Below are 23,173 nucleotides of genomic sequence, written 5' to 3'. Positions count from 1 at the left end.
TCCGACGAATCCCCAGCATGTGTTAATTAATCACTACCACATATCGATGACACCAGGTGTTTTTATAAGAGGCGCAAGTGATAATTCGCCAGAACATGTACTAAAAATAAGGTCTTGAATAAGTGTATTCACTGATGTATCTTGGAATTGTCCTTCCCATGCCGACCACAAAATCTCCTCAACACATTTTGATCACTTTTGTCTATGTGACGTTTACCTCAAACCATCGTCCCGGAAGTGCAGGCCGGAGCTCCTAAAATACAATCCACTTAACTTCAGGCCGTTATCATGGTGAATAATAGATACTGAAAATCAAAACATAAAATCTACATCTTGTCCTGCAGTTAGAATTTCCTTCACATACCGGAAGTTATAAGAGATCTTTCTCTGAATATATCTAAACATGCATTATTTATTTTTGGGTAATATCGCCAAACGGTGGTCATTGAAAAGGAACATAAATGAAAATGAAAATTATGGAAATGTGACATGAGACATAAAGAAAGAAAAGGTGTTTATCAAAAAATATAAGCTCATGTGTTTCAACAACTGCACTCGAGTAAGTGGCATTCTCTCATAGAACTTGCTTCTCCTGTTTGAAGATCCCGGCTGGTCCCTGTGCATCTAACAAGTGCAATTGCGGGCAACGGTGTTTGGAGACTCGATCTGGAAAGGCTGTTTGTGTACAAGGTAATGCCGGGTATTTTTCATATATTCTCATACATCCCAGACTGGATAGAGCCACCTTTATCATCTATGTATATACCGTTGGCGTGACATTTATTTGACGTGACATTTATCTGCATATATCCAGAAGGCGGTAGCTCATGGGTCAATCAGGTTAATGTCAATGTTAATGTCAGAAGTATGTACCAAACCCACTCCGGTGTTACAAATGCCATAGGTTTGACCATGGTGCAAGGTCCTGTACTGGCAAATCTGTTCCTCACGCTGCAGTAGAACTGAACTGATTGCCTGAAGTCATGAAAGATGTTCTTCAGTTGTGTTTAAACAAAATAAATAAATGGTGTCTTTAAAACGGCTTTAAATTTTCTAAATCAAAAACAAAATGTATACATTTCTGCCGTAAATATAAACCGCATAAAGACCCGGAACTATTTTTAAATGGCACTTCCATCAACATTGTCAAGGAGGCCAAGTTCTTGGGTCTTATTTTCGACTCCCATTTAATGTTTTTGCTGCATTTTAAAACCCTTAAAGCCAAATGTCTAAAAACACTCGATTTGTTTAAAGTTGTTTCCAATTCAAAGTGGGGATGGGATCAAACTCTAAACTTGATTATGGCTCCATCGTACATGGTGGATCCTGCAAAAGCAACTTACACCTATTAGATTCTGTCCACCACCAAGGTCTAAGACTTTGTCTTGGGTCTTTTAGGTCTTCTTGGGACTCTACGTCGAGGCCGATGAGCCATCTCTTAACCAAGGCTGTATAAAATTATCCTTACAGAATAAAACAAAACTCTATACTCACGAGTCTAACCCTGCATTCATCTGTGTTGTCAATCCTCTTTATGAGGATCTGTACAACAAAAAAATCTTATGTTGTTCCGCCTCTTGGCCTAAGACTCAAACCTTTCCTTTCTGCTGCTGGCATTGAGCTAGAAAATATATCACCTTCCCGTCTTCTTTCTTCTCATCATGCACATACAAACAAATCCTTATTTACAATGGGTCCAAGATGGTGGCGTAGTTGCTCGTGCTACTGTCATCGGATCCAGAACAATCTCTTCCGGATTACCAAATAACAGCTCTTTTTTCACGTACTGATCTGATGCAGAAGAAGCGGGACACACATGTAGTTATCAATAAATTACATGAGCTAAACTATCCAACTATCGGTTAAACCCAGATTTGTAGAGGACGATGTCGCATTGGCCACACAAGATATACTTACGAATATACACTTAAAGGTGAGGATCCTCCGTTTTGAATCCCTTGTGGTGAAAAATCATGGTCAAGCATATCAGGCTTGACTGTTGATTTTTCCATCACAAGGGGTAAATATTTCAGCGTTAAAACGATAACAGATCTTTTTAACAAAGTAAATTATCATTTAATTATTGAGTTTTTAAATTGAACTGATTGATAAAGTTTTACCTGATGAATGGGCCAGAACAAACCCTGAAACGTTGTACTTAACAATAAAAAGAAGATCTCTATGTTCATCAAATAGCATCTTCTAAAAGGCCAATGAAGTATCTGATAAAGTTTGATTGATAATTTGTAGACAGATATTTTTCAATGATTGGAAGTTTAATTAGTAACTTAGATTGCCAGTGGCTGTACCCTCAAGGGTGGTTAAAGTATTGTAAAATTATTGTCCTCCTGAGAGGGTACGTAAGTCCCGAAACTATCAAAGTAAATTTAAAACTTACCAGGATGTTAAGCGAAGAATTTTTTTTATTTTTAATTATGCATAAATATAACTGCAATCGCCAGCGACTGAAAGGACGATGTAAATCTAGCTAGGGTCCATGTCGGTAGCAAAGGTACTGTAAGTCCCCATGGTCCCTAATTTGGTGATCTACCTTCAGTTGTTGGCGATCTATAGCCACTCTGAAGATTAAAACCTGTCGACGATGGGCAGTAAAATACTAGAGTATCACAGATATGAATATATAACTAGTATGTGAGTGAGTGAGTGAGTGAGTGAGTTAATTTTTAACGTCACATCGGCATTCAGCCATATCGTGATGAAAACAATTTATACAATAAAAAGTGAAAACATTTTGAAGATTAAAACCTGTCGACGATGGACAGTAAAAATACTAGAGAATCACAGATATGAATATAAAACTAGCGAGCAAAAACTAAAACATCCCAATTAAAGAAGACAATACAGTATAAAACACGGGCTTTAGATCGCCAACAACTGAAGGTAGATCACCATACTAGGAACCATGGGGACTTACGTGACTTTTGCTACCTGCATGGATCCTAGCTAGATTTACACCATCCCTTCAGCCGCTGGCGATTGTAGGAAAATTTAGCCGCCAGTTAAAATAACAAAAATACTACGTTTAAAATGTGGTAAATTTATATTTTACTTTAAAAGTTTTGGGACTTACGTACCCTCTCAGGAGGACAATAATTTTACAATACTTTAACCCTCTTTGAGGGTACAGCCACTAACAATCTAAGTTACTCATTTTTTATAATCTAAACTACGAATCTTTAAAATATATCTATTTACAAAGCACATTAATCAGAATTCATGAAATAAATCACATTCTTTCAAAAAAAACAATAATTAAATGAAATTAACATTTGTAAAATTATCCTTAAGTGTTTTCACATTGAAATATTTATATATTTATCCCTTATGATGGAGAATTCAACAAAGTCAAGCAAGACGTGCTTGACCGTGACTCTCTCATCACAAAGGATACAAAAGGGAGGATCTCCACCTTTTATTTGGTATTTGTGAGTACAAGGCGTATGGCCAATGCGACATCGTCTCATAATGACCTCCTCAAATCTGAACTGACAACCCAAGTAGGTGTAACCTACCTGGGTGTCCCACTTCTTCAGCATCAGATCACGGATGTAGGTTCTAATGCTAGCTTTGTAATCAGAGTATAGGATAAGAAGTTGTGTCACAGATTTAATGAGTGCTGCCTTGGCAGCAAGATCATCCATTGTATTCCCAGAAAAGCCAACATGACTGGGTAACCAACAAAAGACTATGTCGCATTGGCCAGTTGCAAGCTCATTATACAATTCAATAATTTCTATTAAAAGTGGATGTTTACAAGAAAGATTTTTAATAGCCTGAAGACACGAAAGAGAATCGGAAAAGATTATGTATTGTTTATGTTTTATTGTGTCTTTGAATATATTAAAGAGCCGTTAATATGGCGTTTGCTTCTGCTGTAAAAATAGTGCAGTGATCAGGTATTCTACAAGATATTGTTCTGGAATAATGACAGTGGCACATGCCACCGCGTCACCATCCTTGGACCCATCTGTAAATGAGGTTTTGTATGTATTATATTTAATTTTTGATTGACTTTATTCCTGTTTATATCGTATTTCTGATTTCTGATCAAGTTGCTGATTTCTTAAACTTTGTCAGAGTTAGATCAAGTTCAGGCCTCAACAGTTGCCAAGGAGAAGAAGAAAGCGGACGGGAAGGAGCTATATTTTCCAGCTCAATGCCGACAGCAGAAATGAATGGTGTGCCTAACAGGCGGGGCAAGGGAAGACTTTTTGTTGTATAAATCCTCATAAAGAGGATTGAAAACACAGTTAAATGCAGGATTAGACTCGTTACTATAAAGTTTTGTTATATACCGTAAGGGAAATTTTATACGACGTTAATTAAGGGATGGCTCATCTGACTCAACATAGAGACTGTCAACTGGAGAAGTTCAAAAAGACCTAAGACAAAGCCTTAGGCCTTGGTGGTGAACAGAATCAAGTAGTTTAAGGTTGCTTTTGCAGGCTCCACCATATACGATGGAGCCATAATCAAGTTTAGATCGCACCAATGATCTATATAAGTGGAGGAGGGTAGTTTGATCCCTTCCCCACTTTGAATTGGAAACAACCTTTAACAAATCGAGTGCCTTCAGGCATTTATCTTTAAGGTGAGTGAGTTTAGTTTTACGCCGCACTCAGCAATATTCCAGCTAAATGGCGGCGGTCTGTTAATAATCGAGTCTGGACCAGACAATCCAGTCATCAACAGCATGAGCATCGATCTGCGCAACTGGGAACCGATGACATGTGTCAACCACGTCAGCGAGCCTGACCACCCGATCCCGTTAGTCGCCTCTTACGACAAGCACAGTTGTCTTTTGTAGCAAGCATGGGTTGCTGAAGACCTGTTCTACCCCGGATCTTCACGGGTCTTTAGCTTTAAGGGATTTAATATGTGGCAGAAATGTTAGATGGGAATCGAAAATGAGACCCAAGAATTTGGCCTCCTTCACAACTTTGATGGGGGTGCCATTTAAAAATAGTTCTGGGTCTTTATGCCGTTTGTATTTACGGCAGAAATGGATACAATTAGTTTGGGATTTAGAAAATGTAAAGCCGTTTTCAAGACACCATTTATTTATTTTGTTTAAACATAACTGCAGTTACCATTAAATAGTATGCATATTTTTACCTCGACAAGAAATAATAAAATCATCCACAAATAATGAGGCATCAATTGAATCATTTAAAACCTTTGATAAACTATTTATCTTGATGCTAAACAGTGTGACAAACAAAATACTGCCTTGAGGGACACCCTGTTCCTGACTGTAATGATCAGACAGGGTTGAACCCACTCGGACTTGAAATTGCCTGTCTTTTAAAAACTGTGATATAAAAAGAGGCAAACGGCCTCTCAAACCAAAATCATGTAAATCCTTCAAAATGCCATGCTTCCAGGTCGTATCTTAAATGATCAATGGTTCTACGATTTGTCCTGAAACCATATTAAATATTTGTTATAAGGTTATTGGTTTCAAGATACCAAGTATGTAAATATAAACCAGTAATTAATTAGTAATTTAATCCAAAACACTTTAACTATAGAAGACGATACGATATAGAAAACAGGCTATAGATTGCCAACAACTGAAGGTAGATCACCATACTAGGTCCAATGGGGACTTACGGTAGTTTGCTTCCATGCAGGAAGCAAAACTACCGTAAGTCCCCATGGTCCCTAACTGGATTTACATCATCTCTTCAGCTATTAGTATTTTTTGATAATCTAGCCATAAATATAAATAGACTACATACTGCGGTTACAAATAGTAGTATGTTTAAATTTACTTTAACTGCTTGAGACATACGTACGCTATCAGAAGGGCAATACTTTGACAATATACTTCAACCCCCATTTGAGGGTACAGCCACTAACAAGCTCAGTTACTAATCTTAACCACCAATCATGAAATGACATATATCTACAAAGTATATCAATCATATTTTTTCGATTAACTCTACCTCTTTTAATGATTCAATAATTCAAAGGTAATTAACTTTACTAAAATGATCCTTCAACGTTTTTACATCGAAATACTTTTCTCTTGTGATGGAAAAATGAATACAGTCAAGCAGGACATGCTTGACCGTAATTCTTTTCATCACAATGGACAAATGAGTATATCTTGTGTGGCCAATGAGACATTGTCGCATGATGACCTCTTCAAATCTGGACTGACAACCCAAGTTGGTGTAACTGATGGTTGGTTAATAGCATGTAATTTATGGATGCCTACTTGAGTGTCCCACTCCTTTTACATCAGATCACGGATGTACGATCTAATGACAGATTTGTAATCAGAGTATGGGATCAGGATTGGTGTCACAGATTTGTTGAATTCTGCCTTAGCAGCAAAATCGGCCATTGTGTTATCAGAGGTAACCCACGTGGCTGGGTAACCAACAGAAGGCGATGTCGTATTGACAAGTAGCAAGATCATTATATGATTCAAATATTTCGATTAAAAGTGGATGTTTGCAAGATAGATTTTTAATAGCCTGAAGGCACGAAAGAGTGTCAGAAAATATCATAATTATATACTATTCACACTTTTCTAAGGATCAAATCATGGATTCAACAAATACCTATGAGGTGGGGTCAAATTTGGTTTAAATATCTAAGCATAGATCCGAGGGTTCAGTTTGTCATTGCATCTTGTGGAACCTATACCTTCTATTGACAGGTATTGCATACATGTCAATGGTTGATTGGTGCCATGAAAACGATTTTTATGGTTACTCATGTATCAAGTGCATACGGTAAGCTTAAAGTGGCTGCTTTCCTAAAGATGTGTTACCATTTATTCAGTTTTAAATGGATACTATTTCAAAGTATAAATCTACGTTTAAGGAAAGTTGCGAAGTTTGTGATCCTTAGCAAACTGTGAGTAGTATATATTGTTTATATTTAGGGTGTTTTTTAATGTATGTAAACGTTGGTAATATGGCATTTGCCTCGGCAGTGGAAATATAACTATCGTCTGCTAATCTAAAACATATTGTTCTGGATCCAATGATAGTGGCCCAAGCCACTGCGCCCTCATCCTTGAATCCATATATAAATGAGGACTTGTATGTATTACAGTTACTTTCAAATATATTGAATTCCCGTTTAGATAATAATTCATTAGTTTCTGACTTTTCAAAATGTTGTCAATCTAAGGTTAACTTGTGGCCTAAACAATTTAGTGAATGAGTAAACATTATATGTCACATTGGCAGTATTTCAGCCTTATCGTGACTAGGTCAAGGTATACATTTATAGTGATTATAGTTAAAGTATAAAAGCCTGTCAGCGATGGAGAGTAAAACAACTTTATCACATATATATATTTAAGAACCAGTAATTAAATTTAAAACATTTTAACTATATAAGACGATACAATATAAAAGCAGTTGCCAACAACTGAAGGTAGATCACCATACACTAGGGACCAAAGGGACTTACAATACATTTGCTTCCTGCATGGACCCCAGCAGGATTTACACCATTCCTTCAGCTATTAGCAAATTTCGATAGCCATACATTAAAATAGCTATCTCTTTCAAAAATTCAATAAAAGAATGGCAATTAACATTACTAAAAAGATCCTTCAGCGTCTTTACATGGAACTATTTTCCCCTTGTGATGGAAAAATCAACAAAGTCAAACAATGCTTGACCGTGATTCTTTCATCACAAGGGATACAAAACGGAGGATCCTCTCCTTTCAAAAGGTATCCGTGTGAATATCTTGAATGACCAATACGACATCGTCGTGTAGTGAACCTCTTCAAATCTGGATTGACGACCCAAATAGGTGTAACTAATATAAGGTTTTATTGCATGTAATATATTTATACCTACTTGGGTGTCCCCCTTCTGCTGCATCAGACCACGGATATAATATCTGATTATAGCTTAATAATCAGAGTATGGAATAAGAAGCGGTGTCACCGATTTCTTGAGTGCTGCCTCTGCAGCAAGATCGGCCATTGTGTTCCTAGAAATGTCAGCGTGGCTGGGTAACCAAACAAAAGATGATGTCGTATTGGCCAGTACCAAGATCATTATATAATGCGCCTTTTAATAAGTATTCATATGTATATCGTCGCATGATTACCTCTTCACATCTGGACTGACAACCCAAGTAGGTATAACCGATGGTTAGTTTAATTTCTTGTAACTTATTTATACCTACTTGGGTGTCCCCATTCTCTTGCATTAGGCCCTCGTGAAGAGCAAACTCCTTATGGTGAGTGCCGGGTAACGCTAATACCTCTTCCCCCGTGTGGACACAGGGTAGAATAGGTCCATAGCACCCCATTGCTGGTCATAAGATACGACAGAATTGGACAATCTGTTTGCCGTTAGTTGCGCTCCTGTGTTGGGGGAGGACAGGATTCTGGTGGTTGAGGGCACATGAGCAAGGAACAGTGCTCGTTTTTACCCAACACACCACTTCAGCCCTTACTTCACCTGGACGGGTAATAGAATTGGCCCGATTCTATCAATCGGCTGGTCACGCAGTGCCCTGCGCATGGTAACCATTTTTGAAATTTGAGAAATGTTTTGAACAATGTAGACCATTTTGACTTTGAATATTCTAACCTTTGATATAATTACATTGCCTAGAGTCCTATGCCTGAAGTGATGTTGACCACTGAATGCTGTTTGTTTCTACCAGTCGGACAGTAAACGTAGTAAACAAATATAGCTATTCGTGTCATATTTTCTGGAGTATAGCACCCTTATATCCCCAGTGTTAGCTTGCTGGAGACCCGATGCAGTTAGACATCATCCTTGTTGGCACTTTCTGGTGGGTGATAACGTACCACTTTTGTGAACAGTCTCCTTACAGATCTACTTGCATGACACATGCTCATGCTGTTGATCACTGGATTGTCTGGTCCAGACTCGATTATTTACAGACAGCGCCATATAGCTGGAATATTGCTGAGTGCGGCGTAAAACTCAACTCAATCACTCCCTCACTATTGCAGATTTGTCACAGGACAAGACTTTGATGACTGTAATGACATCAGTATGAATCTGTTATGTCCATTTACTTGTGATGAACTATTGAAAACTGTAACACCATTGATATCGGGTAAATCCCCAGGCCCGGATAATATGATACATGAGTATGTCAATTTAGTGGAAGACAACTTATCCCTCACTCTGTTACGTTTTATAATGATATTGTGCCTTATGAATATCTTCCCAAGTTGTTTGATGTAGGAAATATACTCCCAACCCACAAAGGCCATGGTAAAAGTAATCTTACTTTTACCATGGCCTTTGTAGATTGGGAGTATATTTCCTACAAATCATGAACTTAAACAGCAATATACTAATCATACAAGTATACACACTGGTGGATCCAAGATTGGAAGCAAACTGCCATTTGCACCTCTCATTGAAGATGACGCTTATCACTAGTACTGCGATTAACTGATGGAAGTTCCATTTCCACAGCAGAGGCTAAGGCAATCCTATTAGTTTGCACCTTATCAAACTTTCATTTATGATACTTCAAACAATTGCATCAGATGTAGATTTTAAACTCTGCATATCAGGGTTATTTTACTGTTTAAGGTCATGGACTGATGCTTTAGTGATCTTCGTCATAGCTTTTTTATGTATTTGTTTCCAAAGGACATTTGATTTTCAAGCCGCGAATAGTTCCAATACTGCTGTCGCGACTTAAAGAACATTTACTCATAAACTCAAAGTGGCTCTGCTCACAAATTGCTTTGTGTAGTCACGGTAACGCACTTTTATATTATCAGATACTTACTGCTATAAATGATGCTAACAAATTACCGTCATTGTATCATTATCACATACATATCCTCAGATGAGAAGCAGAACTACCCTGAGAAATCTCCACAACCTACGGCTGTAGCGAGTAGCCAACTTCACGATGCCTGCAGGAAGGTCTACTTCAGCCGAGCGAGACGCCTCCTGTCCCAAGGTTTGGTCGACGTCAACAGCAGAGACGAGAAGCACGGAAGGACACCACTCATGGTGGCGGCACAAGCAGGACATTGCAGTATTGTTTCACTTCTTGTCAAGAAAGGAGCTAACATGTCACAAGTTGATGATGATGGTAAGAACATGCTTCATTGGGCATGCAAGGGTGGGCATGAGGGTATAATAAAGTGTTTAGTTCGACACTACGGTTTTGATATGGACTTGTCCCTCCTGAATGAGGCTGCATATCGGGGACGAAGAGACGTTGTGGAGCTCCTCGTGTGTATGGGAGCTAATGTGTCACAAGCTGGTACCGACGGCGACTATCCCCTGCACTGGGCGAGCAAGGGCGGACAATTGGATACGGTGAAGTATCTGGTTTCACAATGCAAATTTGATATCAACAGTAGGGGAGCTTACGGAATAACCCCCCTCATGCAGGCTGCATTGAAGGCACAAAGGGGCGTTTTTTATTTCCTTGTTAGTTTAGGGGCTAATTTGTCATGTGTGGATGATCTCGGAGACAACATACTTCATTATGCTTCTTCTGGGGGATCTGTAGAGATGGTTGAGCATATTATATCCTTGAAAATTGTTGGCATTAACAGTAGAGGGAGAGGCGGAAGGACACCAGTAATGAAAGCCGCAATTTATGGACAAAGTAGTGCGTTTGATCTTCTTGTGGATAAAGGTGGTGTAATTAATAGAGTGGATTATCAATGGATGAGCCTCCTTCATCTTGCCTCTATGGGTGGAAGTGTGAAGATGGTGGAGAACATCCTCTCACGTTACATAACCAGCATAAGCGCCAGGGACAGGAATGGGGATACAGCAGCCATGATAGCAAAGCGTTACAACCACCGTCACGTGTATGACCTTCTTTACTCGCTGGGCTGTCCAGTGAAATAAGTGCAGCTTGTGGGTTAATGTCACGCATCCCGATGTGATAGCAATTACCAATAGCCAGAATGTGAAAATCAAATTTAATGACTTGCCGTAACATACCTTGATGATCTTGTAACATTTTGGTCATTGTATCTTTTTCTCTTGTTTCCACAAGAAGTTTCTCTTTAACTTTGCTCTTAGCAGTATATATGTTTGGACCATATCTACTATTATGTATTCAGCCCACTTCTTTTTAGGGACGTTTAGAATTCATATTCATGGAGCAGTTTGCGGCCAGCTCCGTGAAAGAACTTGGCGTCTTGCAGGCTGGAGAATCTGTAACACAGGAGTGGGAAGAGCTTCGAAGCACCATCCATCGCACAGCCTCGGCTGTTTTAGGGAAGAAAACCTCAAAATTGCAAGACCGGTTTGAAGCAAAGTTCTCTTAGATGCCACTCGTCACTAAAGCCAAGCCACTGCTCGTGTCCAGATCCAACAGATGGATCGGCTGTGTTCCAACTCAGTAAATACATCACAGGAAACATCAGTGGAATGTACGATGGTATCAAGAAAACACTTGGACCAGTACAAAGTCAGCTCCCCTCAAAACCTGACAAGAGCCAGCAGATGGAGCGATGAGTGGAACATTATTCTGACCTCTACTCAAGCCAGAACACCGTGTCTGCGTCAGCCCTTGAGGCCAACGAATACTTGCCAACCATGTATGAACTGGGTGTTGAAACAAAGTTGGACGAGCTATGTCTCACGCCGGCCTAACAATCTGCTCAGACAACGCAGACTCCGCTGGCTAGGTCATTTTCGGAATATGGAGGATGGCCGAATTCCCAAAGACCTCCTCTTCGGGGAACTTGCGACTGGCAAGATAGACACTGGCTGCCCAAGGTTGCGCTACAGTGATCTCTGTAAGAGGGACTTGAAGGCCCTAGCGATCAACAGTGAACACTGGGAGGGCCATGCTGCTCACAGGCCCTCGTGTCTTTGTCTTAATTTTTCAGATGACCCCCGACTCGAAATGCTTCACAGTACAATACATCATGACAAGGCTGGACACTTCAGTGTATCCTACCCGGCTGCTTTGCCGATCGCTACGCTTCCATCGCATGCAATCGATTAAAACTTAATGTAAACATAATCATGGATAATTGGGCTATCGATCACCACTCATGACACCTACCAAGTCTTTATTGTTATTTATGCAAGCGATTGAAACCAGATTTTGACCCTCAACTTAACAATCTTGACACAAATGGATGACGATGTACGGGAAGTATTTGACGTCACATGGGCAATGTATCAGCCATTTCATGACGAAAACAATTTATCCAATAAACAACTGAAGGGAGATCACCATACGAGGGACCATGGGGACTTACAGTGCCTTTGGCACCTGCATGGACCCTAGTTGGATTTACACCATCACTTCAGCCAATGGCGATTGTACTTGTAGTCTTGTATGATGAGCAGTTAACATTGAAATTGAATTGAAGAATACCATGCAGTTTATGATTGCACGTTTCGAGACATGCAGGTACTATTGATATGATATCGATATATTGTGGAAGTGGTGAAAGGTATCGTGTCTTATATGGCTAACGATCTTATGTTATGATTGTGTCGTCTTTGTTTTGTAGCAGACGTGAAGGATAGTATATAGTATATCTTGTATGACAAGCAATGTTACAGAAAATGATGCTTGTCTGGAGTGACGATCAGTGTAACAGGCAATGATGATTACTTGTCTTGTATGACGAGCAATGTAACAGATGTTGTACAGGGGGGTAAATAGAAGACAAAAGACGCCATGCACCTGGTCTGTTGTTCAAACACCTGTGTTACTTCTCAGGTAAGTTACAAATAGATCATTAACCTCATCACAACGGTAAAGAATAGTCAAGAAAGTATGACCTCATTTCGCAAGCAGGTGACCTTCATTACACTGGTAAAGAATATTCTGGAAGGTATCACCTCATTATGTAGGTGTGTGACGTGTTACTTTTGGGTCCAGATTGACCTCATTATGTAGGTGTGTGACCTCATTATGCAGGTGCATGACCTCATTATGCAGAAGTGAAGACTATTCTAGAACCTGTGACATCACATCACATCAGTTCTAGTAAAATCTTTCTTCCTGCAGTATTTGGAGAAACAACAAAACACAATAGAATGTGTATTATGCAGTAATTATTGCATACAATAGTTCTTGGTGTGTAGTGTATAAATAGTGCTGTATCATTCTATCACGAATACATGAAGGTCTGGGTTAGATTTGATCTTCAGTGGCCGATGCTTGTCGTAAGAGGCGACTAACGGGATCGGGTGGTCAGGCTCGCTGACTGGGTTGACACATGTCAGTGTATCCCAGTTGCGCAGATCGATGTTCATGCTGTTGATCCCTGGATTATTCGATTATTTACTCGATTATTTACAGACCGCCACCATATAGCTGAAATATTGCTGAGTATGGCGTAAACCTTTACCCACTCACTCACTCTTATTTACAAAAACACTGCAAGCCAGGTACTCCACGGTTCAGGGAATTTCACTGGACAATTGAATGGGTTTTGTAACTGAGCACTCACACTGCCATCTGTGACATCACTTAAAAAGTCATCATCATTTTCCATTTCAGGACATTGTTATTGTGCAAATGCCTTTGTAAGTTATGTTTTTTGCTAAACACCTGATCACAGAAGTCGCAGTCCGCCAGTTGACGTGGTGTCTTCACTGCAGAAAGGTTGTCTTTTTCCCACTTCCTTTTCACACCCACTTGGGGTATCGCCGGTGGACCGACTGAGGACTTTTCGGCACACCAGTTTCTTCTGTATTTTTGCAAATCATGGATGTCTTAATTGAACAGAAGCAGATAATGACAGTTTCTTCTTTTAGTAGGTTTTTTGCTGTAATACAAATTCTGGTTCAAGGCTATCACTGAGAAATTACGATGATGACTTCTTCAGTAAAGAGATCTGTAATGCGTGGATCTTTGCTGGCTTTTGACATTAAGTCGTCAAGGACAACGACGTTCACAACACTTGGGTTCAGAAACTCATCCTTTACGAGGTCAGAAGGAATGCCTTGATGGAATGGGATAAACAGACACAGGTTTAAATAGGGCTGTACGGTGGATGCCATCTTTTGTATAATACGTTCACGATAAGGTTTTATGTTCATCCTTTCTAGAATCTGCTTCACTAAGAAGGTTTTCCCACAGAATGTTGGAGACGATCATAAAGATGGGATGTGGAAGCCTAAATTCTTCCAAAGACTGGATAGCAAGTTCTGATGAATGTGGTTGCAGCTGGTTTAGACGGTGTGCAAAGAGACTATTTGGTACGGGCTGTTGCTGCATCTCTATGCGCTTTGACAAACTGTGGTTTCAAAACGTATGCTACGATAGGCATGTAACTGGCGAAAAGACTAATCCAAATATCACGTGTAGTCCATAGAGGGTGAAAGAATCTTCGTAAGACTGCTAGAGAGGTATTTCTATCATGGGTCCTCAGGAAACGATGTCTGTAATATCACGTCACTAATTATCTTCCCTTTAATAATCTGTCTATAATTACCATTGGTGGCAAGAATTTATCCTCTGTTCATTTCTAAGATGTCATGTCGAATCTCCTCAACGTCTTCAAACATTAACATGAACCTTAAAAGCTTGTAATGTTTCAACACGTACCTAGCCATTTGCAATAATTCTACATGATTACCCCAGCGGGCCACACCTTTGTGAGGTACTACCACTAGGGCCAAATATGGACAATCTGGGACCATTTTCATGTTCCACCAAGGGATTATCATCTACTTCCCAGTTCTTGAGTACGAGACCACATTGAGAGATCGAGAACACTTGCAAGCATCCCCTCTGTACACAGATCCTGCATGGGCCATGTGACTAAGACATGTTTCATCTGCAGAGGCCAAGACTGAAAGGAATTGAACCGGGCTTGGAACCTTGGTTGAGGTTTATCAGAGGAGGGATACCGTCGATACCCAGGTCTTGGTGTCCGCATGCATCACCTCCCATGTCAAGATGACAACGTGGATCATGTAACTATGTTAGATTTTTGTCAGTAGGATCAGGAGTCTCAAGTGAGTGACTGAGTTACAATTTAATGTCACCTTGGCAATATGTCAGCCATACAGTGGCGAGAAAGGTTTTCCATACACAAAAAACCTAAGTTGTTAACGAATCAGTCATCGAAGGACTGCAAAATAACTAGAGTATCACAGATGGTGTCTAAAACTAGCATGTAAATTCCGGAAGACGTTACAATATTTAAAAACAGGCTATAGGTCGCCAACAACTCAAGCTAGATCGCCATACACGGGACCATGGGGACTTACAGTGATTTTGCTACCTGCATGGATCCTAGTTGGATCTACGCCATCCCTTTAGTCGCTGGCGTTTTTAGGAAAATATTGCCATACATTAAAACACACATATTCTACGACTAAAAAGTGGTAAGGTTAAATTTACATGGACTGTTTACTTGATGATTTTTTGAGTGATTCTTCCTGAGAATATCATGAGAACTGCTTCCATTTTCCATCTTTGAGGTAAAAAGCCAACAGAATCAGTAGAGTCACGAGCATAAGATGAGACTACTCTTCTTTTAGAAGCTTTACTGGGTATGATTTCCCCAACCGTCACAGTTGCCAGTTACACAGACACATCATCATGGACATCATAGCCACAGAATCATGCACACCTGCGTAATGAGGTCAATTTGGACTCAAAGTAAAGACACAGGTGCTTGAACGATAGACCAGGTGCATCATAAATAATGGCCGTCTTTCTACGTCTATTTACCCCCTCTACAACAAACAGACAATGATGATCACTTTCTATGTTGTGTCTTTGCCATTGTTTTCTAAAAGGATGAAAGCATGTCGTGCATATTCTCACCTTGCTTGGCGAGGCTGTTTGGAGAACAACAGTAATAATTACTGTTTGAGCATGTTATAAACGTCTTTCTTTATTCAATAAAGTATAATGATGGGTTTCAATTGTCTTTCATAATGATAATATGAAATCACAAGTATACTAGCCAAATAAAGAAACTGTGCATTGTCAAAATATTATCCCAGTTGATAAGTACGATAACAATGTCAAATGTACATATAAACTTTAATGGAGGGATGATGAGACCATAACAAGTCGGGAGAATTTCAATTGAAAAGTCAATCACAATGACGTCACGAGTCCACAAGCGGGACAGGGGTCAAACGACCATGTCACAAGCTCAATAATAAGCACCATCGGCATTGAGAACAGCAGTGCATCGACGACGCATAGAGCCTATCAAACGTGCAAGGAAGGCTTGTGGGATGTCATGCCAGATTCTCTCAAGTTCTGTTGCAAGGTCAAGGACGTTATCTGGCGGATGAGGAAGACGGCGCAGACGTCGATCCATCTCGTTCCAAACATGCTCTATCGGGGAGAGATCCGGTGAATTTGCAGGCCAAGGCAGTAAGTCAACGTTGTGGTGTTGCAAGGAATCCATAGCAACCCTTGCCGTATGGGGGCGGGCATTGCCTTGCTGGAATGTTAACCCAGGGCCATGACGTTGCAGAAAAGGAATTGCCACAGGTCGAAGAATCTGATCCCTGCAGCCGACACCAGTTAAGTTGCCCAGACAATCACCAAAGGAGTTCTTTGGCGTGCTTTTAGTCCACCCCAAATCATCACGGAACCACCACCAAAGCGATTCCTCTCCAAGACACAGACCTGTGCACAACATTCTCCCACGCGTCTATAGGCACGTTGACGTCCATCAATAATGGAAATGTTAAACCTGGACTCATCTGTAAAAACATCATTTCACCACCAAAACAAGGGTCTGCGGACATGATTTCGGCACCACATTCGGCGAGCTTGTCGATGACGTTGTGTCAGGATAGGCCGAGGTCTGATCCCGTGATGACGTAAACGTTGTCGAACTGTGTTGGGGTGGATACGGCGAAGTCCTGGGATGGTTCGGGCAGTCATCATTGCAGTCTGAAACCTGTGGTGAAGATGGGTCACCCTTATTCATCTGTCCTGTCTTGGCATTGTTACACGTGGACGTCCAGAACGTGGCCGATCGATGACGTCATTTGTGTTCTGGCAGCGTCTCACCAGTGCAGAAAGGGTGTTCCGGTGGCAGTGAAAATGTGCAGCCACTTGTAGTTGAGACATTCCCCCACGGACCATCCCAATGGCCTCATGACGTTGTGCAGACGTAAGCCTTGGCATGCTGTGCGTTTCAATAGCCGTTTAATTTTTGAACGATCGCAAGGGCAGGGGTTGAGCTTTCCAAAGTGACGGTATTGTGTGCCATTCATTTGCTCTGTTTCTCTTTCCCGGAATGCACGTGCAACAACGTATTAAACGTCTCAAGGACGAACCCGCTGACGTCACGGAACGTGGCACGTGCATGCATGTTGGATACATGTCACTAATCTCTGAGTTTAAATCCTTATGTGTCTACACAGGTTTGATAAATTTAGATTTTAAATTTTTGTATGCACAGTTTCTTTATGTGCCTAGTATATATTTTTTGAACATGTGGCGTGTGTTGATTTGTGACGTTATCAGCATCAACAACGTTGGGGTCACCTGTAGCTGATGAGGTGACCCAGCGTTGTTGATGCTGACTACATATTCGTTATGCGGCACGTACATAGTGCATGTGACTTTCACTTTCGAGACAGTTTAAGTTGACTCATTTTTAAATTATCCCAAAATACTACTTGTACATCAGTGTTTTCTTATAATGACGATCATATACACAATAAATAGCCTCTCAGTACATACTGTTACTAAGGTGCATGCTGGCCTCATGCACATATGCAGATGATAAACGCAGCAGGTTGGAACTTGCAATTTACAAAGTTTTACGTCTCAGACTCAACGCATAATGACCATAAAGTTGTAGCTTAATAATACCATTTGTGTCATTAGATGTCATTATGCTGATCACCCGTAATGGTCCGGGTTAGAATGTACCTTCAGTAACCCATGCTTATCGTAAGAGGCGACTGGATCGGGTGGTCAGGCTCGCTGACTGGGTTGACACATGTCACTGGTTCCCAATTGCGCAGGTCTCGATTATTTACAGACCGCCGCCATGCATATAGCTCGAATATTGCTGAGTGCGGCGTAAAACTAAACTTTTTATATTATAGGATGTACAGTGATCCATGAGTGAATGAGTTAGTTTAGTTTTATGCCGCTTCCATCAATATTCCAGCAATATCACCGCGGGGGACACCAGAAATGGGCTTCACATATTGTGCCCATATGGGGAATCGAACCCGGGCCTTGGGCCTGACGAGCGAACACTTTAACCACTAGGCTACCCTACCTCCCCGTAGGATGTACAGACAAACGGTAGATATTTAGATATTAGGCTTTCATAAGCTGGACATATCATAACAAAAAGAAACACATCCTCAATCATATCTAACTTACACACTTTTGACAGTTCCAGCGTCCTTATTACATTATAATATTGCCCAAGCTCAACTTGTAGTTCGGCCATGACATTACGCAGGTTCGTCATATCGCGATAATATAAGGAACAGTCACCATGCGTTAAATACAATTCCGGGTGTAAATTCAATTTAAATGAAGAATAAGAGTCATACCTAATACTGCATTGCAAGCTTGATTTCAATTCCTGAGTTAAGATATCAGTAACACGTTCCTTAAATTCTGACAAAAACACTGCGAACACCTTGAAACACCAAAACGTAACCACCCCCGAAGCTAGATAAAACTCGCTTAACCAAAGAGGCCAGTGTATGGCGATCAACATTATCCAGCACCTCATGCTTTACGTGGATGCCTATGGCTAGGCATACGAGTGACTCTAAGCTCAAATTTAACACACCTCAACGAGGAAGACAACTAAACTGGGAATCTGCCATATTCGCCCATAGCTAAAACATTCGGAGCCCTTTTTACTAATGTTAAGAAACCGTTTACTCGCTAAGTGTTGTATTCTCTCTAAACATCCAGACGCGTAATCTGAAAAACCTTGTAGGAAAACTGACCATTGGAATACATCGTTCTTAAACTTCTTAAACTCTTTGAAAAAGTTAACTCACTATAGCTACACGAAGATAGATATAATCAGAAACTACAACCACTTTGTATGATGAATTTTAGAAATTGGGATAAAAACATAATGGTTGAGATAGGATTTCCTTGATGCTATTTGGGTCAATATAATGTGTTTTTGTGAAATACATGTAGTTGCCATGCTTTTAACACATCACGCCGAAAACGATTTCAATCTTAATATAAGTTTGAGAATTTGCTCCAAAATGAAATATATCTTGCATGGATTATTCTTATCACATCTTTTGAAATACTGTCTTAAAGTAGACAATTTAAAAGCCTCTATAAATCTTTTTGTCATTCTAAATCCTTCGTTTGAGTGGCATTCTAGAAGTTGGTGGTATAGAGATGACAGGACTTAATAGATGATCAACTTCTTTATTTTGACAATGGCGACGTATCGGTATAGATTCTCGGCATTAATGGGTACAACAAGGACTGGTCGGCTCGGAGTCAGTATAATGTGTCTGAGTGGGGTATTCATGCTTCACTGCGGCATGGTATCTCAGTGGGCTAGCACTATAAAACCAGCTAAGTCTGGGCTAGTACAAGCAGCCGCACATACACATACACACGCATGCACATCGTCATATGAGCGGAATATTCTCAAGCACGACGTTAAACCCAATTTCACCTCACCTGATCTACCTTCAGATGCTGGCGATCTATAGCCCGTGTTTTATACTGTATTGTCTTCTTTAATTACACTGTTTAAGTTTTACATGCTAGTTTTATGTTCATATCTGTGATACTCTAGTATTTTTACTGTTTTACAGGTTTAACTCTTCACAATGTTTTCATTTTTGTATTGTATAAATTGTTTTCGTCTCGATATGGCTGAAATATTGCCGATGTGACGTTAAATATTAACTCACTCACTCACTCACTGATTCAGTCCAAACAAGGATGATACTCGTCCACGGAACGAAACCAATGGCCAGCCGAACCTACACAAGTTATGTAAATGATGCGTTTAGCGTGTGAGACTTTCATTCCTATAACTAACATGCAGACAGACTGGGTAGATGTCACACTGGCTGAGAATGGGCTGACACAGATTTTCTATGCCCACTGAAGACCGGTACATGTGCACTTTGATTCCCGAAAATGACGTCATCGATGTATCGTGGTATGTGATCATTGGCCAGTTGACTGAGGGTGCAAGGAAGTTGGGCTTCAGATGATAGTTATTGACATAGGAAAATCGTCGTCAGAGGTTGAGACGGACACGATTTAGGTCGTTGGCAGCGACGTGACTGGCAGGAGGCCCACTTCACATATTTAGTTGTGCTATAGGTATCTTCTATGATGGAAGGCAAACTTTTAGAACGAGTGACGACGTGCCGTGTTCATGAGACAATACCGCATGGGGGAGAGGCTTTTTATGGTGTCTGTGTGTGTGTGTGTGTGTGTGTGTGTGTGTGTGTGTGTTGGTAGGGGAGGCATTCTTCATGCATCTGCTGCATGATGTACTTTATCACCAGGACAATGTTTACGTCCATGTGTGTCTGTTATTGCATATGCTTATATTGCTTCACTTAACAGGCCTACCTTCAGTCGTGTCTGCATTATTTTAAATGCTGCATGTCGAGGACATGATTTTAGGCGTTAAGACAAGATGTGTATTAAGTCTCACTTTATTATTGACGACATCCTATACTTGAATATTTAAACAGAAACTAGCGAAAACGTTTCAAGATACCACATCAACGCCAATACTCACATCAACACAAGAAAAGGAATGCGGTTTCTCTTACCATCGTGGTACTTTACACTTACAATGCAACTGATATGATGATTGATACATTTCCATGAATATTCAATGCGATTGCCTGCAAACGATTTGTCTTTTCTGTCAAATTTCAAAATGGCTAAAACACGAATTGAGGTTGATGTGACTATCAATGTAGTCATCAAACGTTTCTGTTGTCATTATTTCGCAGATATTGAGACGCGCCATTTTTTGTTGTGAACAATATACCCTGTCACAATTATGATTTAAGACAATGTGTGCAATTTGAAAACAATAATTGATTTTTCCAATATCCTTTGCTTCCGAATTTTCAATGTAACCAAGTAAGACCAGTTGATATGAAGTGATGTTGGTCTGTGGTCAAAACTATATAATTTCGTACTTTGACGTTTACACAGGTTCCCGAACGTTGGTTGGTTGAGAGAGCGGTCATGTGATCAACATTTCAAGGTTCATTTCCCTTTAACCCTTCAAATCGTTCATACGTGTGTAAATATCGTTCATACGTGTGTGAACGTTTTCGAGCCGATCTGGGTCATGTGAACTTTTGCCGGAACTACTTTACGTGTTTTCCCCAGGATACTCGCTGTCCAGCTTGACGTAAACAAAATAAATCATTTGCATTCACACTCCTTTTAATTTATACATATCACTTACTTGTTTTTGTACATAACAAAAAGCACCAACTGAGCACAGTTTTGCAAAAATCTGTCTGACACGAGTTGGAACAACGCTTTGACATCGTTCATTTTTCAGTGCAAACACACAAAATGACATTCAATTCTTAAATTGGTTGGACCAAGTTGTGGATAACTCAATGTTCTGTGGTATTTGTAGCGCTTTGTTGTACGAAGGTGGCTCACTGATCAAAGGGAAGGGTGACTCTTGTTTCTAAGGTTCGGAATCCGAGTGGTCTGCCATGCGGGTAATTCTGTGTGTGAGTGATTTAATTGTTGAATGTGCATTTACCTTAGCGATTTAAAGCACAGGCAACCCAGTGGTTTATGATGCGAGAAGGTCAGTGGTCTAAGGTACGGGTTGCTCAGTGATTAAAGCTACATACACAGCTACAGTGGATTAAGTAAGTTTTACAGTCAGGGCTCTCACGAGCATCGATCAAGCTTAGATACAGTGGAGTGCATCTCATCCTCGAAGGTGCGTGTAAGTCTGTGGTATTAACGTGTGGGTAGGTCACCGATCTAATGTAACTAATTCATCTCAGGTATGGGTAGCTCTTTGATCTATGGTGCTGGTAGCTGTCTGGACAAAGGCACAGTTACCATAGTAGTACAGGGAAATGGTGGTGATGTAATCTAAGGTGCAGGGATCTCAGTAATATAGGGTGCTGATGGTAAAGTGATCTATGGTAACAGGGATCTCAGTAGTATAGATGATGTTAGTAAAGTTATCTATAGTAACATGTATCTCAGTAGTATAGGGTGCTGATGGTAAAGTGATCTATGGTAACAGGGATCTCAGTAGTATAGGTGCTGTTAGTAAAGTTATCTATAGTAACAGGTATCTCAGTAGTATAGGGTGCTGATGGTAAAGTGATCTATGGTAACAGGGATCTCAGTAGTATAGGGTGACCCGCCGTGATATTGCTGGAATATTGCTAAAAGCGGCGTAAAACTAAACTCAGTCAGTCAGTCAGTCAGTATAGGGTGCTGTTAGTAAGGTGATCTAGGGTAACAGGGATCTCAGTAGTATAGATGATGTTAGTAAAGTGATCTATGGTAACAGGGATCTCAGTAGTATAGGTGATGTTAGTAAAGTGATCTATGGTAACAGGTATGTCAGTAGTATAGGGGATCTGATGTTAGTAAAGTGATCTATGGTAAGAGGGATCTTAGTAATATAGGGTGCTGTTAGTAAAGTGATCTATGGTAACAGGGATCTCAGTAATATAGGGTGATGTTAGTAAATTGATCTATGGTAACAGGGATCTCAGTGATATAGGGTGATGTTAGTAAAGTGATCTATGGTAACAGGTATTTCAGTAGTATAGGGTGCTGTTAGTAAAGTAATCTATGGTAACAGGGATCTCAGTAGTATAGGTGATGTTAGTAAAGTGATCTATGGTAACAGGTATCTCAGTAGTATAGGTGCTGGTGGTAAAGTGATCTATCGCAACAGGGATCTAAGTAGTATGGGGTGATGTTAGTAAAGTGATCAATGGTAACAGGGATCTCAGTAGTATAGGTGTTGTTAGTAAAGTGATCTATGGTAACAGGGATCTCAGTAATATAGGGTGATGTTAGTAAAGTGATATATGGTAACAGGTATCTCAGTAGTATGGGGTGCTGTTAGTAAAGTGATCTATGGTAACATGGATCTCAGTAGTATAGGTGATGTTAGTAAAGTGATCTATGGTAACAGGTATGTCAGTAGTATAGGGTGATGTTAGTAAAGTGATCTATGGCAACAGGGATCTCAGTAATATAG

General features: G+C 40.2%; 1 long non-coding RNA gene across 1 annotated transcript; it reads right to left on the bottom strand.

The window, feature by feature from the left end:
* Nucleotides 1-3,241: 3,241 nt before the first annotated feature.
* On the bottom strand, nt 3,242-21,183 carry LOC124276776. Its single transcript, XR_006898656.1, has 3 exons — nt 21,096-21,183; nt 17,310-17,315; nt 3,242-3,254 (listed from the first exon to the last, which is right to left on the bottom strand). It is a non-coding gene; the product is annotated as an uncharacterized LOC124276776 (long non-coding RNA).
* Nucleotides 21,184-23,173: the final 1,990 nt, after the last annotated feature.

The sequence above is a fragment of the Haliotis rubra genome, unplaced genomic scaffold, assembly GCF_003918875.1.
Source record: "Haliotis rubra isolate DU_JTF1 unplaced genomic scaffold, ASM391887v1 Scf213, whole genome shotgun sequence".
NCBI lineage: Eukaryota > Metazoa > Mollusca > Gastropoda > Lepetellida > Haliotidae > Haliotis > Haliotis rubra.
This window is presented reverse-complemented; position numbering and strand designations above follow the sequence as displayed.